The sequence below is a fragment of the Schistocerca piceifrons genome, unplaced genomic scaffold (assembly GCF_021461385.2).
Source record: "Schistocerca piceifrons isolate TAMUIC-IGC-003096 unplaced genomic scaffold, iqSchPice1.1 HiC_scaffold_444, whole genome shotgun sequence".
Lineage (NCBI taxonomy): Eukaryota > Metazoa > Arthropoda > Insecta > Orthoptera > Acrididae > Schistocerca > Schistocerca piceifrons.
In genome coordinates, this window is record NW_025728672.1 from 200,573 (window position 1) to 218,903 (window position 18,331).

Genomic DNA, 18,331 nt, shown 5'->3' on the forward strand with positions numbered 1-18,331 from the left:
GCTTAGCATGCGGACGGCCCGGGTTCGATTCCCGGCCGATGCATCGTTCTGCTGTTCTCGCTATAATGCTGCCGCGCCGATTCCTCGCCTGAGCTGCGTCAGCCTCAGGAATGTATAGCAGGATTCGCTGTGAGAGGAACCATACACGCAGCACGCAATAGACCGTACTTGAACGGTCGTATGCTATTTCTGAACTCTGACGTCGGCCTGTCCCAACAGGCCGCTGTGTTCAGGTGCCGCAAGGGCGATGTACTGTAACCTCGGGCAGTGCTGCGTTCCGTTGAAAAAACTGCGGCAGCAGTTTAATCTAGCAAGTAGGGAAAGCACGTGTAGCAACACAACAGATTCTTGAGAAAGCGCGAACTGTCTATCTCTAATATGAGAGACTTACCAAGTTTCCTGTAACGTTACTTGCAACGTGCCTCGGTAGCGCAGTAGGTAGCGCGTAAGTCTCATAATCTTAAGGTCGTGAGTTCGATCCTCACCCGGGGCATTTAATTTGCTGTACATCATGGCTGAATTAACGGCGTTGCTGTTGCTAGGGAACGAACTTAATTGTCGTTCGTTATCCATAAGGAGTCTACGCCTCAGCGTCAATACGTTTATTTCCAATTATGACAACGTACAACTTTGATCTTTCTCCTCCCTTGTTAGGAGTAAAATAATGAATAGTCAATTTCGGGCTGTGCGCCATGCCAGTCTGTAGGCGCAAATATGCTCGCAAACGGAGAACTGCACTGAGTCCAGATTCAGCACGAAATACGAGAGGAGACGGAGAAAACCTCACGCTTATCGAGCAAATCCGGTGTGGTCTAGTGGCTAGGATACCTGGCTTTCACCCAGGAGGCCCGGGTTCGATTCCCGGTACCGGAACGGAAGTTTTTGCGCACACAACGCTCCATGTTTTGGCCTTCGAACTGTCGTTTGTCGCCCACCTTCCGAAGCTTCGACCGAACGTAATCGGGGAAAACAGGCACATGATGCAATTACTGTCGGCACCGGAATAAAGGGAGAAGAGGCACTGGTCCGTGGTTGGGCTGCTACCAGCGTCAGTGGGAAGTCGGTGAAGTCGCCAGTTGCGCCAGAAGCCAGAAATTACCGTAGTACGCCTACACACGCGTTCCAGTTATTTACATTGCTTGCAGCCGCTCCATCCACAACGAGCGTGAGCCCGGATAGCTCAGTCGGTAGAGCATTAGGCTTTTAACCTAAGGGTCCAGGGTTCAAGTCCCTGTCCGGGCGAAGATTTTAACGTTTCCGTAATGGCTCGTCTCGTAGCGATGGTAGCCCTGCCGTAATCAGTGCACGGAGTTCGTTTCCTGTCAACATTCTGCGCAGACCGGTTGGATTTTTCACGATTCCAGGGAAACTTGGGTTACGAGCAGTCGTGGCCGAGTGGTTAAGGCGTCTGACTAGAAATCAGATTCCCTCTGGGAGCGTAGGTTCGAGTCCTACCGACTGCGTCGGATTTTTCTTTTTTTTGTTTAAGAACAACGAGCAGAAAATTTCGCAGATTGCCTGTCGTTTTGGTACCTCTCCACACCTCGCCTCTCACAGCCGTTTATAGTGCCTGTCCTTTTGATAAGGGCGAATTCCAAGCGTCAGCTTTCGCGTCAGCCGAGCAAAGTCGGGACAAGTCGGGACATACTACAGGATGGTCTGCGTGGAGCTACGACGAAAAAAACCTTCATTTAACAGCACCTGGCTCACATACTCATACGAAAAAAACTAGCGCCATTTGCGGTGGCCGGGAATCGAACCCGGATCAACTGCTTGGAAGGCAACTATGCTCACCATTACACCACCACCGCACAGCCGCTGCTCGCAACGCCCCGCTGTGTCGGCTTCCTGCCCGCCAGCAGCGGCCCACGGTGATAGTAGCTGCAGGCGCTTTTCGAGGTAGGAGGGTGCATCCACACGCATTCGGGTAGCGCCTCCACGCACGCTGCGTCTTTGGGCAAGACTAGTCGCCGCGGCCGCAAGGTTACTCACACGATAGAGATGAGCATTCGTTTTAAGGCAGTGTAGTGGAGCACTCCGCGTGTGTAGCACTTTTTTCGGTTGTATCCGACGTCGCTGGGTGGCAATCCCACTTTCCCCTGCAGAAAAGTGCTCGGGAAGCACGGGCAGCTTGACGAGCATCGCTGGTTCAATGGCATGTGCCTCAGTAGTGCAGTAGGCAGCGCGTAAGTCTCATAATCTTAAGGCTTGCCGGCACGATAGCTCAGCGTGTTCGGTCTGAGAGTTATCTGCCCTCTGTAATAAAAGACCGAGTCAACGATGAACTTGAACGGGCGCCATCGGACGTCCGCCCCCAACAAATGCAACGAAAGAAATGAGAAGAAAAAAAAAAAATTGGTGAATGCTCGCTTAGCATGCGGACGGCCCGGGTTCGATTCCCGGCCGATGCATCGTTCTGCTGTTCTCGCTATAATGCTGCCGCGCCGATTCCTCGCCTGAGCTGCGTCAGCCTCAGGAATGTATAGCAGGATTCGCTGTGAGAGGAACCATACACGCAGCACGCAATAGACCGTACTTGAACGGTCGTATGCTATTTCTGAACTCTGACGTCGGCCTGTCCCAACAGGCCGCTGTGTTCAGGTGCCGCAAGGGCGATGTACTGTAACCTCGGGCAGTGCTGCGTTCCGTTGAAAAAACTGCGGCAGCAGTTTAATCTAGCAAGTAGGGAAAGCACGTGTAGCAACACAACAGATTCTTGAGAAAGCGCGAACTGTCTATCTCTAATATGAGAGACTTACCAAGTTTCCTGTAACGTTACTTGCAACGTGCCTCGGTAGCGCAGTAGGTAGCGCGTAAGTCTCATAATCTTAAGGTCGTGAGTTCGATCCTCACCCGGGGCATTTAATTTGCTGTACATCATGGCTGAATTAACGGCGTTGCTGTTGCTAGGGAACGAACTTAATTGTCGTTCGTTATCCATAAGGAGTCTACGCCTCAGCGTCAATACGTTTATTTCCAATTATGACAACGTACAACTTTGATCTTTCTCCTCCCTTGTTAGGAGTAAAATAATGAATAGTCAATTTCGGGCTGTGCGCCATGCCAGTCTGTAGGCGCAAATATGCTCGCAAACGGAGAACTGCACTGAGTCCAGATTCAGCACGAAATACGAGAGGAGACGGAGAAAACCTCACGCTTATCGAGCAAATCCGGTGTGGTCTAGTGGCTAGGATACCTGGCTTTCACCCAGGAGGCCCGGGTTCGATTCCCGGTACCGGAACGGAAGTTTTTGCGCACACAACGCTCCATGTTTTGGCCTTCGAACTGTCGTTTGTCGCCCACCTTCCGAAGCTTCGACCGAACGTAATCGGGGAAAACAGGCACATGATGCAATTACTGTCGGCACCGGAATAAAGGGAGAAGAGGCACTGGTCCGTGGTTGGGCTGCTACCAGCGTCAGTGGGAAGTCGGTGAAGTCGCCAGTTGCGCCAGAAGCCAGAAATTACCGTAGTACGCCTACACACGCGTTCCAGTTATTTACATTGCTTGCAGCCGCTCCATCCACAACGAGCGTGAGCCCGGATAGCTCAGTCGGTAGAGCATTAGGCTTTTAACCTAAGGGTCCAGGGTTCAAGTCCCTGTCCGGGCGAAGATTTTAACGTTTCCGTAATGGCTCGTCTCGTAGCGATGGTAGCCCTGCCGTAATCAGTGCACGGAGTTCGTTTCCTGTCAACATTCTGCGCAGACCGGTTGGATTTTTCACGATTCCAGGGAAACTTGGGTTACGAGCAGTCGTGGCCGAGTGGTTAAGGCGTCTGACTAGAAATCAGATTCCCTCTGGGAGCGTAGGTTCGAGTCCTACCGACTGCGTCGGATTTTTCTTTTTTTTGTTTAAGAACAACGAGCAGAAAATTTCGCAGATTGCCTGTCGTTTTGGTACCTCTCCACACCTCGCCTCTCACAGCCGTTTATAGTGCCTGTCCTTTTGATAAGGGCGAATTCCAAGCGTCAGCTTTCGCGTCAGCCGAGCAAAGTCGGGACAAGTCGGGACATACTACAGGATGGTCTGCGTGGAGCTACGACGAAAAAAACCTTCATTTAACAGCACCTGGCTCACATACTCATACGAAAAAAACTAGCGCCATTTGCGGTGGCCGGGAATCGAACCCGGATCAACTGCTTGGAAGGCAACTATGCTCACCATTACACCACCACCGCACAGCCGCTGCTCGCAACGCCCCGCTGTGTCGGCTTCCTGCCCGCCAGCAGCGGCCCACGGTGATAGTAGCTGCAGGCGCTTTTCGAGGTAGGAGGGTGCATCCACACGCATTCGGGTAGCGCCTCCACGCACGCTGCGTCTTTGGGCAAGACTAGTCGCCGCGGCCGCAAGGTTACTCACACGATAGAGATGAGCATTCGTTTTAAGGCAGTGTAGTGGAGCACTCCGCGTGTGTAGCACTTTTTTCGGTTGTATCCGACGTCGCTGGGTGGCAATCCCACTTTCCCCTGCAGAAAAGTGCTCGGGAAGCACGGGCAGCTTGACGAGCATCGCTGGTTCAATGGCATGTGCCTCAGTAGTGCAGTAGGCAGCGCGTAAGTCTCATAATCTTAAGGCTTGCCGGCACGATAGCTCAGCGTGTTCGGTCTGAGAGTTATCTGCCCTCTGTAATAAAAGACCGAGTCAACGATGAACTTGAACGGGCGCCATCGGACGTCCGCCCCCAACAAATGCAACGAAAGAAATGAGAAGAAAAAAAAAAAATTGGTGAATGCTCGCTTAGCATGCGGACGGCCCGGGTTCGATTCCCGGCCGATGCATCGTTCTGCTGTTCTCGCTATAATGCTGCCGCGCCGATTCCTCGCCTGAGCTGCGTCAGCCTCAGGAATGTATAGCAGGATTCGCTGTGAGAGGAACCATACACGCAGCACGCAATAGACCGTACTTGAACGGTCGTATGCTATTTCTGAACTCTGACGTCGGCCTGTCCCAACAGGCCGCTGTGTTCAGGTGCCGCAAGGGCGATGTACTGTAACCTCGGGCAGTGCTGCGTTCCGTTGAAAAAACTGCGGCAGCAGTTTAATCTAGCAAGTAGGGAAAGCACGTGTAGCAACACAACAGATTCTTGAGAAAGCGCGAACTGTCTATCTCTAATATGAGAGACTTACCAAGTTTCCTGTAACGTTACTTGCAACGTGCCTCGGTAGCGCAGTAGGTAGCGCGTAAGTCTCATAATCTTAAGGTCGTGAGTTCGATCCTCACCCGGGGCATTTAATTTGCTGTACATCATGGCTGAATTAACGGCGTTGCTGTTGCTAGGGAACGAACTTAATTGTCGTTCGTTATCCATAAGGAGTCTACGCCTCAGCGTCAATACGTTTATTTCCAATTATGACAACGTACAACTTTGATCTTTCTCCTCCCTTGTTAGGAGTAAAATAATGAATAGTCAATTTCGGGCTGTGCGCCATGCCAGTCTGTAGGCGCAAATATGCTCGCAAACGGAGAACTGCACTGAGTCCAGATTCAGCACGAAATACGAGAGGAGACGGAGAAAACCTCACGCTTATCGAGCAAATCCGGTGTGGTCTAGTGGCTAGGATACCTGGCTTTCACCCAGGAGGCCCGGGTTCGATTCCCGGTACCGGAACGGAAGTTTTTGCGCACACAACGCTCCATGTTTTGGCCTTCGAACTGTCGTTTGTCGCCCACCTTCCGAAGCTTCGACCGAACGTAATCGGGGAAAACAGGCACATGATGCAATTACTGTCGGCACCGGAATAAAGGGAGAAGAGGCACTGGTCCGTGGTTGGGCTGCTACCAGCGTCAGTGGGAAGTCGGTGAAGTCGCCAGTTGCGCCAGAAGCCAGAAATTACCGTAGTACGCCTACACACGCGTTCCAGTTATTTACATTGCTTGCAGCCGCTCCATCCACAACGAGCGTGAGCCCGGATAGCTCAGTCGGTAGAGCATTAGGCTTTTAACCTAAGGGTCCAGGGTTCAAGTCCCTGTCCGGGCGAAGATTTTAACGTTTCCGTAATGGCTCGTCTCGTAGCGATGGTAGCCCTGCCGTAATCAGTGCACGGAGTTCGTTTCCTGTCAACATTCTGCGCAGACCGGTTGGATTTTTCACGATTCCAGGGAAACTTGGGTTACGAGCAGTCGTGGCCGAGTGGTTAAGGCGTCTGACTAGAAATCAGATTCCCTCTGGGAGCGTAGGTTCGAGTCCTACCGACTGCGTCGGATTTTTCTTTTTTTTGTTTAAGAACAACGAGCAGAAAATTTCGCAGATTGCCTGTCGTTTTGGTACCTCTCCACACCTCGCCTCTCACAGCCGTTTATAGTGCCTGTCCTTTTGATAAGGGCGAATTCCAAGCGTCAGCTTTCGCGTCAGCCGAGCAAAGTCGGGACAAGTCGGGACATACTACAGGATGGTCTGCGTGGAGCTACGACGAAAAAAACCTTCATTTAACAGCACCTGGCTCACATACTCATACGAAAAAAACTAGCGCCATTTGCGGTGGCCGGGAATCGAACCCGGATCAACTGCTTGGAAGGCAACTATGCTCACCATTACACCACCACCGCACAGCCGCTGCTCGCAACGCCCCGCTGTGTCGGCTTCCTGCCCGCCAGCAGCGGCCCACGGTGATAGTAGCTGCAGGCGCTTTTCGAGGTAGGAGGGTGCATCCACACGCATTCGGGTAGCGCCTCCACGCACGCTGCGTCTTTGGGCAAGACTAGTCGCCGCGGCCGCAAGGTTACTCACACGATAGAGATGAGCATTCGTTTTAAGGCAGTGTAGTGGAGCACTCCGCGTGTGTAGCACTTTTTTCGGTTGTATCCGACGTCGCTGGGTGGCAATCCCACTTTCCCCTGCAGAAAAGTGCTCGGGAAGCACGGGCAGCTTGACGAGCATCGCTGGTTCAATGGCATGTGCCTCAGTAGTGCAGTAGGCAGCGCGTAAGTCTCATAATCTTAAGGCTTGCCGGCACGATAGCTCAGCGTGTTCGGTCTGAGAGTTATCTGCCCTCTGTAATAAAAGACCGAGTCAACGATGAACTTGAACGGGCGCCATCGGACGTCCGCCCCCAACAAATGCAACGAAAGAAATGAGAAGAAAAAAAAAAAATTGGTGAATGCTCGCTTAGCATGCGGACGGCCCGGGTTCGATTCCCGGCCGATGCATCGTTCTGCTGTTCTCGCTATAATGCTGCCGCGCCGATTCCTCGCCTGAGCTGCGTCAGCCTCAGGAATGTATAGCAGGATTCGCTGTGAGAGGAACCATACACGCAGCACGCAATAGACCGTACTTGAACGGTCGTATGCTATTTCTGAACTCTGACGTCGGCCTGTCCCAACAGGCCGCTGTGTTCAGGTGCCGCAAGGGCGATGTACTGTAACCTCGGGCAGTGCTGCGTTCCGTTGAAAAAACTGCGGCAGCAGTTTAATCTAGCAAGTAGGGAAAGCACGTGTAGCAACACAACAGATTCTTGAGAAAGCGCGAACTGTCTATCTCTAATATGAGAGACTTACCAAGTTTCCTGTAACGTTACTTGCAACGTGCCTCGGTAGCGCAGTAGGTAGCGCGTAAGTCTCATAATCTTAAGGTCGTGAGTTCGATCCTCACCCGGGGCATTTAATTTGCTGTACATCATGGCTGAATTAACGGCGTTGCTGTTGCTAGGGAACGAACTTAATTGTCGTTCGTTATCCATAAGGAGTCTACGCCTCAGCGTCAATACGTTTATTTCCAATTATGACAACGTACAACTTTGATCTTTCTCCTCCCTTATTAGGAGTAAAATAATGAATAGTCAATTTCGGGCTGTGCGCCATGCCAGTCTGTAGGCGCAAATATGCTCGCAAACGGAGAACTGCACTGAGTCCAGATTCAGCACGAAATACGAGAGGAGACGGAGAAAACCTCACGCTTATCGAGCAAATGCGGTGTGGTCTAGTGGCTAGGATACCTGGCTTTCACCCAGGAGGCCCGGGTTCGATTCCCGGTACCGGAACGGAAGTTTTTGCGCACACAACGCTCCATGTTTTGGCCTTCGAACTGTCGTTTGTCGCCCACCTTCCGAAGCTTCGACCGAACGTAATCGGGGAAAACAGGCACATGATGCAATTACTGTCGGCACCGGAATAAAGGGAGAAGAGGCACTGGTCCGTGGTTGGGCTGCTACCAGCGTCAGTGGGAAGTCGGTGAAGTCGCCAGTTGCGCCAGAAGCCAGAAATTACCGTAGTACGCCTACACACGCGTTCCAGTTATTTACATTGCTTGCAGCCGCTCCATCCACAACGAGCGTGAGCCCGGATAGCTCAGTCGGTAGAGCATTAGGCTTTTAACCTAAGGGGTCCAGGGTTCAAGTCCCTGTCCGGGCGAAGATTTTAACGTTTCCGTAATGGCTCGTCTCGTAGCGATGGTAGCCCTGCCGTAATCAGTGCACGGAGTTCGTTTCCTGTCAACATTCTGCCGCAGACCGGTTGGATTTTTCACGATTCCAGGGAAACTTGGGTTACGAGCAGTCGTGGCCGAGTGGTTAAGGCGTCTGACTAGAAATCAGATTCCCTCTGGGAGCGTAGGTTCGAGTCCTACCGACTGCGTCGGATTTTTCTTTTTTTTGTTAAGAACAACGAGCAGAAAATTTCGCAGATTGCCTGTCGTTTTGGTACCTCTCCACACCTCGCCTCTCACAGCCGTTTATAGTGCCTGTCCTTTTGATAAGGGCGAATTCCAAGCGTCAGCTTTCGCGTCAGCCGAGCAAAGTCGGGACAAGTCGGGACATACTACAGGATGGTCTGCGTGGAGCTACGACGAAAAAAACCTTCATTTAACAGCACCTGGCTCACATACTCATACGAAAAAAACTAGCGCCATTTGCGGTGGCCGGGAATCGAACCCGGATCAACTGCTTGGAAGGCAACTATGCTCACCATTACACCACCACCGCACAGCCGCTGCTCGCAACGCCCCGCTGTGTCGGCTTCCTGCCCGCCAGCAGCGGCCCACGGTGATAGTAGCTGCAGGCGCTTTTCGAGGTAGGAGGGTGCATCCACACGCATTCGGGTAGCGCCTCCACGCACGCTGCGTCTTTGGGCAAGACTAGTCGCCGCGGCCGCAAGGTTACTCACACGATAGAGATGAGCATTCGTTTTAAGGCAGTGTAGTGGAGCACTCCGCGTGTGTAGCACTTTTTTCGGTTGTATCCGACGTCGCTGGGTGGCAATCCCACTTTCCCCTGCAGAAAAGTGCTCGGGAAGCACGGGCAGCTTGACGAGCATCGCTGGTTCAATGGCATGTGCCTCAGTAGTGCAGTAGGCAGCGCGTAAGTCTCATAATCTTAAGGCTTGCCGGCACGATAGCTCAGCGTGTTCGGTCTGAGAGTTATCTGCCCTCTGTAATAAAAGACCGAGTCAACGATGAACTTGAACGGGCGCCATCGGACGTCCGCCCCCAACAAATGCAACGAAAGAAATGAGAAGAAAAAAAAAAAATTGGTGAATGCTCGCTTAGCATGCGGACGGCCCGGGTTCGATTCCCGGCCGATGCATCGTTCTGCTGTTCTCGCTATAATGCTGCCGCGCCGATTCCTCGCCTGAGCTGCGTCAGCCTCAGGAATGTATAGCAGGATTCGCTGTGAGAGGAACCATACACGCAGCACGCAATAGACCGTACTTGAACGGTCGTATGCTATTTCTGAACTCTGACGTCGGCCTGTCCCAACAGGCCGCTGTGTTCAGGTGCCGCAAGGGCGATGTACTGTAACCTCGGGCAGTGCTGCGTTCCGTTGAAAAAAACTGCGGCAGCAGTTTAATCTAGCAAGTAGGGAAAGCACGTGTAGCAACACAACAGATTCTTGAGAAAGCGCGAACTGTCTATCTCTAATATGAGAGACTTACCAAGTTTCCTGTAACGTTACTTGCAACGTGCCTCGGTAGCGCAGTAGGTAGCGCGTAAGTCTCATAATCTTAAGGTCGTGAGTTCGATCCTCACCCGGGGCATTTAATTTGCTGTACATCATGGCTGAATTAACGGCGTTGCTGTTGCTAGGGAACGAACTTAATTGTCGTTCGTTATCCATAAGGAGTCTACGCCTCAGCGTCAATACGTTTATTTCCAATTATGACAACGTACAACTTTGATCTTTCTCCTCCCTTGTTAGGAGTAAAATAATGAATAGTCAATTTCGGGCTGTGCGCCATGCCAGTCTGTAGGCGCAAATATGCTCGCAAACGGAGAACTGCACTGAGTCCAGATTCAGCACGAAATACGAGAGGAGACGGAGAAAACCTCACGCTTATCGAGCAAATCCGGTGTGGTCTAGTGGCTAGGATACCTGGCTTTCACCCAGGAGGCCCGGGTTCGATTCCCGGTACCGGAACGGAAGTTTTTGCGCACACAACGCTCCATGTTTTGGCCTTCGAACTGTCGTTTGTCGCCCACCTTCCGAAGCTTCGACCGAACGTAATCGGGGAAAAACAGGCACATGATGCAATTACTGTCGGCACCGGAATAAAGGGAGAAGAGGCACTGGTCCGTGGTTGGGCTGCTACCAGCGTCAGTGGGAAGTCGGTGAAGTCGCCAGTTGCGCCAGAAGCCAGAAATTACCGTAGTACGCCTACACACGCGTTCCAGTTATTTACATTGCTTGCAGCCGCTCCATCCACAACGAGCGTGAGCCCGGATAGCTCAGTCGGTAGAGCATTAGGCTTTTAACCTAAGGGTCCAGGGTTCAAGTCCCTGTCCGGGCGAAGATTTTAACGTTTCCGTAATGGCTCGTCTCGTAGCGATGGTAGCCCTGCCGTAATCAGTGCACGGAGTTCGTTTCCTGTCAACATTCTGCGCAGACCGGTTGGATTTTTCACGATTCCAGGGAAACTTGGGTTACGAGCAGTCGTGGCCGAGTGGTTAAGGGCGTCTGACTAGAAATCAGATTCCCTCTGGGAGCGTAGGTTCGAGTCCTACCGACTGCGTCGGATTTTTCTTTTTTTTGTTTAAGAACAACGAGCAGAAAATTTCGCAGATTGCCTGTCGTTTTGGTACCTCTCCACACCTCGCCTCTCACAGCCGTTTATAGTGCCTGTCCTTTTGATAAGGGCGAATTCCAAGCGTCAGCTTTCGCGTCAGCCGAGCAAAGTCGGGACAAGTCGGGACATACTACAGGATGGTCTGCGTGGAGCTACGACGAAAAAAACCTTCATTTAACAGCACCTGGCTCACATACTCATACGAAAAAAACTAGCGCCATTTGCGGTGGCCGGGAATCGAACCCGGATCAACTGCTTGGAAGGCAACTATGCTCACCATTACACCACCACCGCACAGCCGCTGCTCGCAACGCCCCGCTGTGTCGGCTTCCTGCCCGCCAGCAGCGGCCCACGGTGATAGTAGCTGCAGGCGCTTTTCGAGGTAGGAGGGTGCATCCACACGCATTCGGGTAGCGCCTCCACGCACGCTGCGTCTTTGGGCAAGACTAGTCGCCGCGGCCGCAAGGTTACTCACACGATAGAGATGAGCATTCGTTTTAAGGCAGTGTAGTGGAGCACTCCGCGTGTGTAGCACTTTTTTCGGTTGTATCCGACGTCGCTGGGTGGCAATCCCACTTTCCCCTGCAGAAAAGTGCTCGGGAAGCACGGGCAGCTTGACGAGCATCGCTGGTTCAATGGCATGTGCCTCAGTAGTGCAGTAGGCAGCGCGTAAGTCTCATAATCTTAAGGCTTGCCGGCACGATAGCTCAGCGTGTTCGGTCTGAGAGTTATCTGCCCTCTGTAATAAAAGACCGAGTCAACGATGAACTTGAACGGGCGCCATCGGACGTCCGCCCCCAACAAATGCAACGAAAGAAATGAGAAGAAAAAAAAAAAATTGGTGAATGCTCGCTTAGCATGCGGACGGCCCGGGTTCGATTCCCGGCCGATGCATCGTTCTGCTGTTCTCGCTATAATGCTGCCGCGCCGATTCCTCGCCTGAGCTGCGTCAGCCTCAGGAATGTATAGCAGGATTCGCTGTGAGAGGAACCATACACGCAGCACGCAATAGACCGTACTTGAACGGTCGTATGCTATTTCTGAACTCTGACGTCGGCCTGTCCCAACAGGCCGCTGTGTTCAGGTGCCGCAAGGGCGATGTACTGTAACCTCGGGCAGTGCTGCGTTCCGTTGAAAAAACTGCGGCAGCAGTTTAATCTAGCAAGTAGGGAAAGCACGTGTAGCAACACAACAGATTCTTGAGAAAGCGCGAACTGTCTATCTCTAATATGAGAGACTTACCAAGTTTCCTGTAACGTTACTTGCAACGTGCCTCGGTAGCGCAGTAGGTAGCGCGTAAGTCTCATAATCTTAAGGTCGTGAGTTCGATCCTCACCCGGGGCATTTAATTTGCTGTACATCATGGCTGAATTAACGGCGTTGCTGTTGCTAGGGAACGAACTTAATTGTCGTTCGTTATCCATAAGGAGTCTACGCCTCAGCGTCAATACGTTTATTTCCAATTATGACAACGTACAACTTTGATCTTTCTCCTCCCTTATTAGGAGTAAAATAATGAATAGTCAATTTCGGGCTGTGCGCCATGCCAGTCTGTAGGCGCAAATATGCTCGCAAACGGAGAACTGCACTGAGTCCAGATTCAGCACGAAATACGAGAGGAGACGGAGAAAACCTCACGCTTATCGAGCAAATGCGGTGTGGTCTAGTGGCTAGGATACCTGGCTTTCACCCAGGAGGCCCGGGTTCGATTCCCGGTACCGGAACGGAAGTTTTGCGCACACAACGCTCCATGTTTTGGCCTTCGAACTGTCGTTTGTCGCCCACCTTCCGAAGCTTCGACCGAACGTAATCGGGGAAAACAGGCACATGATGCAATTACTGTCGGCACCGGAATAAAGGGAGAAGAGGCACTGGTCCGTGGTTGGGCTGCTACCAGCGTCAGTGGGAAGTCGGTGAAGTCGCCAGTTGCGCCAGAAGCCAGAAATTACCGTAGTACGCCTACACACGCGTTCCAGTTATTTACATTGCTTGCAGCCGCTCCATCCACAACGAGCGTGAGCCCGGATAGCTCAGTCGGTAGAGCATTAGGCTTTTAACCTAAGGGTCCAGGGTTCAAGTCCCTGTCCGGGCGAAGATTTTAACGTTTCCGTAATGGCTCGTCTCGTAGCGATGGTAAGCCCTGCCGTAATCAGTGCACGGAGTTCGTTTCCTGTCAACATTCTGCGCAGACCGGTTGGATTTTTCACGATTCCAGGGAAACTTGGGTTACGAGCAGTCGTGGCCGAGTGGTTAAGGCGTCTGACTAGAAATCAGATTCCCTCTGGGAGCGTAGGTTCGAGTCCTACCGACTGCGTCGGATTTTTCTTTTTTTTGTTTAAGAACAACGAGCAGAAAATTTCGCAGATTGCCTGTCGTTTTGGTACCTCTCCACACCTCGCCTCTCACAGCCGTTTATAGTGCCTGTCCTTTTGATAAGGGCGAATTCCAAGCGTCAGCTTTCGCGTCAAGCCGAGCAAAGTCGGGACAAGTCGGGACATACTACAGGATGGTCTGCGTGGAGCTACGACGAAAAAAACCTTCATTTAACAGCACCTGGCTCACATACTCATACGAAAAAAACTAGCGCCATTTGCGGTGGCCGGGAATCGAACCCGGATCAACTGCTTGGAAGGCAACTATGCTCACCATTACACCACCACCGCACAGCCGCTGCTCGCAACGCCCCGCTGTGTCGGCTTCCTGCCCGCCAGCAGCGGCCCACGGTGATAGTAGCTGCAGGCGCTTTTCGAGGTAGGAGGGTGCATCCACACGCATTCGGGTAGCGCCTCCACGCACGCTGCGTCTTTGGGCAAGACTAGTCGCCGCGGCCGCAAGGTTACTCACACGATAGAGATGAGCATTCGTTTTAAGGCAGTGTAGTGGAGCACTCCGCGTGTGTAGCACTTTTTTCGGTTGTATCCGACGTCGCTGGGTGGCAATCCCACTTTCCCCTGCAGAAAAGTGCTCGGGAAGCACGGGCAGCTTGACGAGCATCGCTGGTTCAATGGCATGTGCCTCAGTAGTGCAGTAGGCAGCGCGTAAGTCTCATAATCTTAAGGCTTGCCGGCACGATAGCTCAGCGTGTTCGGTCTGAGAGTTATCTGCCCTCTGTAATAAAAGACCGAGTCAACGATGAACTTGAACGGGCGCCATCGGACGTCCGCCCCCAACAAATGCAACGAAAGAAATGAGAAGAAAAAAAAAAAATTGGTGAATGCTCGCTTAGCATGCGGACGGCCCGGGTTCGATTCCCGGCCGATGCATCGTTCTGCTGTTCTCGCTATAATGCTGCCGCGCCGATTCCTCGCCTGAGCTGCGTCAGCCTCAGGAATGTATAGCAGGATTCGCTGTGAGAGGAACCATACACGCAGCACGCAATAGACCGTACTTGAACGGTCGTATGCTATTTCTGAACTCTGACGTCGGCCTGTCCCAACAGGCCGCTGTGTTCAGGTGCCGCAAGGGCGATGTACTGTAACCTCGGGCAGTGCTGCGTTCCGTTGAAAAAACTGCGGCAGCAGTTTAATCTAGCAAGTAGGGAAAGCACGTGTAGCAACACAACAGATTCTTGAGAAAGCGCGAACTGTCTATCTCTAATATGAGAGACTTACCAAGTTTCCTGTAACGTTACTTGCAACGTGCCTCGGTAGCGCAGTAGGTAGCGCGTAAGTCTCATAATCTTAAGGTAGTGAGTTCGATCCTCACCCGGGGCATTTAATTTGCTGTACATCATGGCTGAATTAACGGCGTTGCTGTTGCTAGGGAACGAACTTAATTGTCGTTCGTTATCCATAAGGAGTCTACGCCTCAGCGTCAATACGTTTATTTCCAATTATGACAACGTACAACTTTGATCTTTCTCCTCCCTTGTTAGGAGTAAAATAATGAATAGTCAATTTCGGGCTGTGCGCCATGCCAGTCTGTAGGCGCAAATATGCTCGCAAACGGAGAACTGCACTGAGTCCAGATTCAGCACGAAATACGAGAGGAGACGGAGAAAAACCTCACGCTTATCGAGCAAATCCGGTGTGGTCTAGTGGCTAGGATACCTGGCTTTCACCCAGGAGGCCCGGGTTCGATTCCCGGTACCGGAACGGAAGTTTTTGCGCACACAACGCTCCATGTTTTGGCCTTCGAACTGTCGTTTGTCGCCCACCTTCCGAAGCTTCGACCGAACGTAATCGGGGAAAACAGGCACATGATGCAATTACTGTCGGCACCGGAATAAAGGGAGAAGAGGCACTGGTCCGTGGTTGGGCTGCTACCAGCGTCAGTGGGAAGTCGGTGAAGTCGCCAGTTGCGCCAGAAGCCAGAAATTACCGTAGTACGCCTACACACGCGTTCCAGTTATTTACATTGCTTGCAGCCGCTCCATCCACAACGAGCGTGAGCCCGGATAGCTCAGTCGGTAGAGCATTAGGCTTTTAACCTAAGGGTCCAGGGTTCAAGTCCCTGTCCGGGCGAAGATTTTAACGTTTCCGTAATGGCTCGTCTCGTAGCGATGGTAGCCCTGCCGTAATCAGTGCACGGAGTTCGTTTCCTGTCAACATTCTGCGCAGACCGGTTGGATTTTTCACGATTCCAGGGAAACTTGGGTTACGAGCAGTCGTGGCCGAGTGGTTAAGGCGTCTGACTAGAAATCAGATTCCCTCTGGGAGCGTAGGTTCGAGTCCTACCGACTGCGTCGGATTTTTCTTTTTTTTGTTTAAGAACAACGAGCAGAAAATTTCGCAGATTGCCTGTCGTTTTGGTACCTCTCCACACCTCGCCTCTCACAGCCGTTTATAGTGCCTGTCCTTTTGATAAGGGCGAATTCCAAGCGTCAGCTTTCGCGTCAGCCGAGCAAAGTCGGGACAAGTCGGGACATACTACAGGATGGTCTGCGTGGAGCTACGACGAAAAAAACCTTCATTTAACAGCACCTGGCTCACATACTCATACGAAAAAAACTAGCGCCATTTGCGGTGGCCGGGAATCGAACCCGGATCAACTGCTTGGAAGGCAACTATGCTCACCATTACACCACCACCGCACAGCCGCTGCTCGCAACGCCCCGCTGTGTCGGCTTCCTGCCCGCCAGCAGCGGCCCACGGTGATAGTAGCTGCAGGCGCTTTTCGAGGTAGGAGGGTGCATCCACACGCATTCGGGTAGCGCCTCCACGCACGCTGCGTCTTTGGGCAAGACTAGTCGCCGCGGCCGCAAGGGTTACTCACACGATAGAGATGAGCATTCGTTTTAAGGCAGTGTAGTGGAGCACTCCGCGTGTGTAGCACTTTTTTCGGTTGTATCCGACGTCGCTGGGTGGCAATCCCACTTTCCCCTGCAGAAAAGTGCTCGGGAAGCACGGGCAGCTTGACGAGCATCGCTGGTTCAATGGCATGTGCCTCAGTAGTGCAGTAGGCAGCGCGTAAGTCTCATAATCTTAAGGCTTGCCGGCACGATAGCTCAGCGTGTTCGGTCTGAGAGTTATCTGCCCTCTGTAATAAAAGACCGAGTCAACGATGAACTTGAACGGGCGCCATCGGACGTCCGCCCCCAACAAATGCAACGAAAGAAATGAGAAGAAAAAAAAAAATTGGTGAATGCTCGCTTAGCATGCGGACGGCCCGGGTTCGATTCCCGGCCGATGCATCGTTCTGCTGTTCTCGCTATAATGCTGCCGCGCCGATTCCTCGCCTGAGCTGCGTCAGCCTCAGGAATGTATAGCAGGATTCGCTGTGAGAGGAACCATACACGCAGCACGCAATAGACCGTACTTGAACGGTCGTATGCTATTTCTGAACTCTGACGTCGGCCTGTCCCAACAGGCCGCTGTGTTCAGGTGCCGCAAGGGCGATGTACTGTAACCTCGGGCAGTGCTGCGTTCCGTTGAAAAAACTGCGGCAGCAGTTTAATCTAGCAAGTAGGGAAAGCACGTGTAGCAACACAACAGATTCTTGAGAAAGCGCGAACTGTCTATCTCTAATATGAGAGACTTACCAAGTTTCCTGTAACGTTACTTGCAACGTGCCTCGGTAGCGCAGTAGGTAGCGCGTAAGTCTCATAATCTTAAGGTCGTGAGTTCGATCCTCACCCGGGGCATTTAATTTGCTGTACATCATGGCTGAATTAACGGCGTTGCTGTTGCTAGGGAACGAACTTAATTGTCGTTCGTTATCCATAAGGAGTCTACGCCTCAGCGTCAATACGTTTATTTCCAATTATGACAACGTACAACTTTGATCTTTCTCCTCCCTTATTAGGAGTAAAATAATGAATAGTCAATTTCGGGCTGTGCGCCATGCCAGTCTGTAGGCGCAAATATGCTCGCAAACGGAGAACTGCACTGAGTCCAGATTCAGCACGAAATACGAGAGGAGACGGAGAAAACCTCACGCTTATCGAGCAAATCCGGTGTGGTCTAGTGGCTAGGATACCTGGCTTTCACCCAGGAGGCCCGGGTTCGATTCCCGGTACCGGAACGGAAGTTTTTGCGCACACAACGCTCCATGTTTTGGCCTTCGAACTGTCGTTTGTCGCCCACCTTCCGAAGCTTCGACCGAACGTAATCGGGGAAAACAGGCACATGATGCAATTACTGTCGGCACCGGAATAAAGGGAGAAGAGGCACTGGTCCGTGGTTGGGCTGCTACCAGCGTCAGTGGGAAGTCGGTGAAGTCGCCAGTTGCGCCAGAAGCCAGAAATTACCGTAGTACGCCTACACACGCGTTCCAGTTATTTACATTGCTTGCAGCCGCTCCATCCACAACGAGCGTGAGCCCGGATAGCTCAGTCGGTAGAGCATTAGGCTTTTAACCTAAGGGTCCAGGGTTCAAGTCCCTGTCCGGGCGAAGATTTTAACGTTTCCGTAATGGCTCGTCTCGTAGCGATGGTAGCCCTGCCGTAATCAGTGCACGGAGTTCGTTTCCTGTCAACATTCTGCGCAGACCGGTTGGATTTTTCACGATTCCAGGGAAACTTGGGTTACGAGCAGTCGTGGCCGAGTGGTTAAGGCGTCTGACTAGAAATCAGATTCCCTCTGGGAGCGTAGGTTCGAGTCCTACCGACTGCGTCGGATTTTTCTTTTTTTTGTTTAAGAACAACGAGCAGAAAATTTCGCAGATTGCCTGTCGTTTTGGTACCTCTCCACACCTCGCCTCTCACAGCCGTTTATAGTGCCTGTCCTTTTGATAAGGGCGAATTCCAAGCGTCAGCTTTCGCGTCAGCCGAGCAAAGTCGGGACAAGTCGGGACATACTACAGGATGGTCTGCGTGGAGCTACGACGAAAAAAACCTTCATTTAACAGCACCTGGCTCACATACTCATACGAAAAAAACTAGCGCCATTTGCGGTGGCC

At 52.1% G+C, this 18,331-nt stretch overlaps 39 non-coding genes across 39 annotated transcripts; 32 read left to right on the plus strand and 7 right to left on the minus strand.

The window, feature by feature from the left end:
- The first annotated feature begins 420 nt into the window (after positions 1–420).
- Positions 421–493, plus strand: Trnam-cau. Its single transcript has one exon. It is a non-coding gene; the product is annotated as a tRNA-Met (tRNA).
- A 308-nt stretch (positions 494–801) lies between these two features.
- On the plus strand, positions 802–873 carry Trnae-uuc. The gene has a single exon. It is a non-coding gene; the product is annotated as a tRNA-Glu (tRNA).
- A 296-nt stretch (positions 874–1,169) lies between these two features.
- Positions 1,170–1,242, plus strand: Trnak-uuu. The gene has a single exon. It is a non-coding gene; the product is annotated as a tRNA-Lys (tRNA).
- Positions 1,243–1,381: 139 nt separating this feature from the next.
- Positions 1,382–1,463, plus strand: Trnas-aga. The gene has a single exon. It is a non-coding gene; the product is annotated as a tRNA-Ser (tRNA).
- A 276-nt stretch (positions 1,464–1,739) lies between these two features.
- Positions 1,740–1,811, minus strand: Trnag-ucc. Its single transcript has one exon. It is a non-coding gene; the product is annotated as a tRNA-Gly (tRNA).
- Positions 1,812–2,788: 977 nt separating this feature from the next.
- Positions 2,789–2,861, plus strand: Trnam-cau. The gene has a single exon. It is a non-coding gene; the product is annotated as a tRNA-Met (tRNA).
- Positions 2,862–3,169: 308 nt separating this feature from the next.
- Positions 3,170–3,241, plus strand: Trnae-uuc. The gene has a single exon. It is a non-coding gene; the product is annotated as a tRNA-Glu (tRNA).
- A 296-nt stretch (positions 3,242–3,537) lies between these two features.
- On the plus strand, positions 3,538–3,610 carry Trnak-uuu. Its single transcript has one exon. It is a non-coding gene; the product is annotated as a tRNA-Lys (tRNA).
- Positions 3,611–3,749: 139 nt separating this feature from the next.
- Positions 3,750–3,831, plus strand: Trnas-aga. The gene has a single exon. It is a non-coding gene; the product is annotated as a tRNA-Ser (tRNA).
- A 276-nt stretch (positions 3,832–4,107) lies between these two features.
- On the minus strand, positions 4,108–4,179 carry Trnag-ucc. Its single transcript has one exon. It is a non-coding gene; the product is annotated as a tRNA-Gly (tRNA).
- A 977-nt stretch (positions 4,180–5,156) lies between these two features.
- Trnam-cau lies at positions 5,157–5,229 on the plus strand. Its single transcript has one exon. It is a non-coding gene; the product is annotated as a tRNA-Met (tRNA).
- A 308-nt stretch (positions 5,230–5,537) lies between these two features.
- Trnae-uuc lies at positions 5,538–5,609 on the plus strand. Its single transcript has one exon. It is a non-coding gene; the product is annotated as a tRNA-Glu (tRNA).
- A 296-nt stretch (positions 5,610–5,905) lies between these two features.
- Trnak-uuu lies at positions 5,906–5,978 on the plus strand. The gene has a single exon. It is a non-coding gene; the product is annotated as a tRNA-Lys (tRNA).
- A 139-nt stretch (positions 5,979–6,117) lies between these two features.
- Trnas-aga lies at positions 6,118–6,199 on the plus strand. Its single transcript has one exon. It is a non-coding gene; the product is annotated as a tRNA-Ser (tRNA).
- Positions 6,200–6,475: 276 nt separating this feature from the next.
- Trnag-ucc lies at positions 6,476–6,547 on the minus strand. The gene has a single exon. It is a non-coding gene; the product is annotated as a tRNA-Gly (tRNA).
- Positions 6,548–7,524: 977 nt separating this feature from the next.
- On the plus strand, positions 7,525–7,597 carry Trnam-cau. Its single transcript has one exon. It is a non-coding gene; the product is annotated as a tRNA-Met (tRNA).
- A 308-nt stretch (positions 7,598–7,905) lies between these two features.
- Positions 7,906–7,977, plus strand: Trnae-uuc. Its single transcript has one exon. It is a non-coding gene; the product is annotated as a tRNA-Glu (tRNA).
- A 296-nt stretch (positions 7,978–8,273) lies between these two features.
- Positions 8,274–8,347, plus strand: Trnak-uuu. The gene has a single exon. It is a non-coding gene; the product is annotated as a tRNA-Lys (tRNA).
- A 140-nt stretch (positions 8,348–8,487) lies between these two features.
- Positions 8,488–8,569, plus strand: Trnas-aga. Its single transcript has one exon. It is a non-coding gene; the product is annotated as a tRNA-Ser (tRNA).
- Positions 8,570–8,844: 275 nt separating this feature from the next.
- On the minus strand, positions 8,845–8,916 carry Trnag-ucc. The gene has a single exon. It is a non-coding gene; the product is annotated as a tRNA-Gly (tRNA).
- Positions 8,917–9,894: 978 nt separating this feature from the next.
- On the plus strand, positions 9,895–9,967 carry Trnam-cau. Its single transcript has one exon. It is a non-coding gene; the product is annotated as a tRNA-Met (tRNA).
- Positions 9,968–10,275: 308 nt separating this feature from the next.
- Positions 10,276–10,347, plus strand: Trnae-uuc. Its single transcript has one exon. It is a non-coding gene; the product is annotated as a tRNA-Glu (tRNA).
- A 297-nt stretch (positions 10,348–10,644) lies between these two features.
- Trnak-uuu lies at positions 10,645–10,717 on the plus strand. The gene has a single exon. It is a non-coding gene; the product is annotated as a tRNA-Lys (tRNA).
- A 139-nt stretch (positions 10,718–10,856) lies between these two features.
- Trnas-aga lies at positions 10,857–10,939 on the plus strand. The gene has a single exon. It is a non-coding gene; the product is annotated as a tRNA-Ser (tRNA).
- Positions 10,940–11,215: 276 nt separating this feature from the next.
- On the minus strand, positions 11,216–11,287 carry Trnag-ucc. The gene has a single exon. It is a non-coding gene; the product is annotated as a tRNA-Gly (tRNA).
- A 977-nt stretch (positions 11,288–12,264) lies between these two features.
- Positions 12,265–12,337, plus strand: Trnam-cau. The gene has a single exon. It is a non-coding gene; the product is annotated as a tRNA-Met (tRNA).
- Positions 12,338–12,645: 308 nt separating this feature from the next.
- On the plus strand, positions 12,646–12,717 carry Trnae-uuc. Its single transcript has one exon. It is a non-coding gene; the product is annotated as a tRNA-Glu (tRNA).
- A 295-nt stretch (positions 12,718–13,012) lies between these two features.
- On the plus strand, positions 13,013–13,085 carry Trnak-uuu. The gene has a single exon. It is a non-coding gene; the product is annotated as a tRNA-Lys (tRNA).
- A 140-nt stretch (positions 13,086–13,225) lies between these two features.
- Trnas-aga lies at positions 13,226–13,307 on the plus strand. Its single transcript has one exon. It is a non-coding gene; the product is annotated as a tRNA-Ser (tRNA).
- Positions 13,308–13,584: 277 nt separating this feature from the next.
- Trnag-ucc lies at positions 13,585–13,656 on the minus strand. Its single transcript has one exon. It is a non-coding gene; the product is annotated as a tRNA-Gly (tRNA).
- Positions 13,657–14,633: 977 nt separating this feature from the next.
- On the plus strand, positions 14,634–14,706 carry Trnam-cau. The gene has a single exon. It is a non-coding gene; the product is annotated as a tRNA-Met (tRNA).
- A 309-nt stretch (positions 14,707–15,015) lies between these two features.
- Trnae-uuc lies at positions 15,016–15,087 on the plus strand. Its single transcript has one exon. It is a non-coding gene; the product is annotated as a tRNA-Glu (tRNA).
- Positions 15,088–15,383: 296 nt separating this feature from the next.
- On the plus strand, positions 15,384–15,456 carry Trnak-uuu. The gene has a single exon. It is a non-coding gene; the product is annotated as a tRNA-Lys (tRNA).
- Positions 15,457–15,595: 139 nt separating this feature from the next.
- On the plus strand, positions 15,596–15,677 carry Trnas-aga. The gene has a single exon. It is a non-coding gene; the product is annotated as a tRNA-Ser (tRNA).
- A 276-nt stretch (positions 15,678–15,953) lies between these two features.
- Trnag-ucc lies at positions 15,954–16,025 on the minus strand. Its single transcript has one exon. It is a non-coding gene; the product is annotated as a tRNA-Gly (tRNA).
- A 977-nt stretch (positions 16,026–17,002) lies between these two features.
- Trnam-cau lies at positions 17,003–17,075 on the plus strand. The gene has a single exon. It is a non-coding gene; the product is annotated as a tRNA-Met (tRNA).
- Positions 17,076–17,383: 308 nt separating this feature from the next.
- Trnae-uuc lies at positions 17,384–17,455 on the plus strand. Its single transcript has one exon. It is a non-coding gene; the product is annotated as a tRNA-Glu (tRNA).
- A 296-nt stretch (positions 17,456–17,751) lies between these two features.
- Trnak-uuu lies at positions 17,752–17,824 on the plus strand. Its single transcript has one exon. It is a non-coding gene; the product is annotated as a tRNA-Lys (tRNA).
- A 139-nt stretch (positions 17,825–17,963) lies between these two features.
- On the plus strand, positions 17,964–18,045 carry Trnas-aga. Its single transcript has one exon. It is a non-coding gene; the product is annotated as a tRNA-Ser (tRNA).
- Positions 18,046–18,331: the final 286 nt, after the last annotated feature.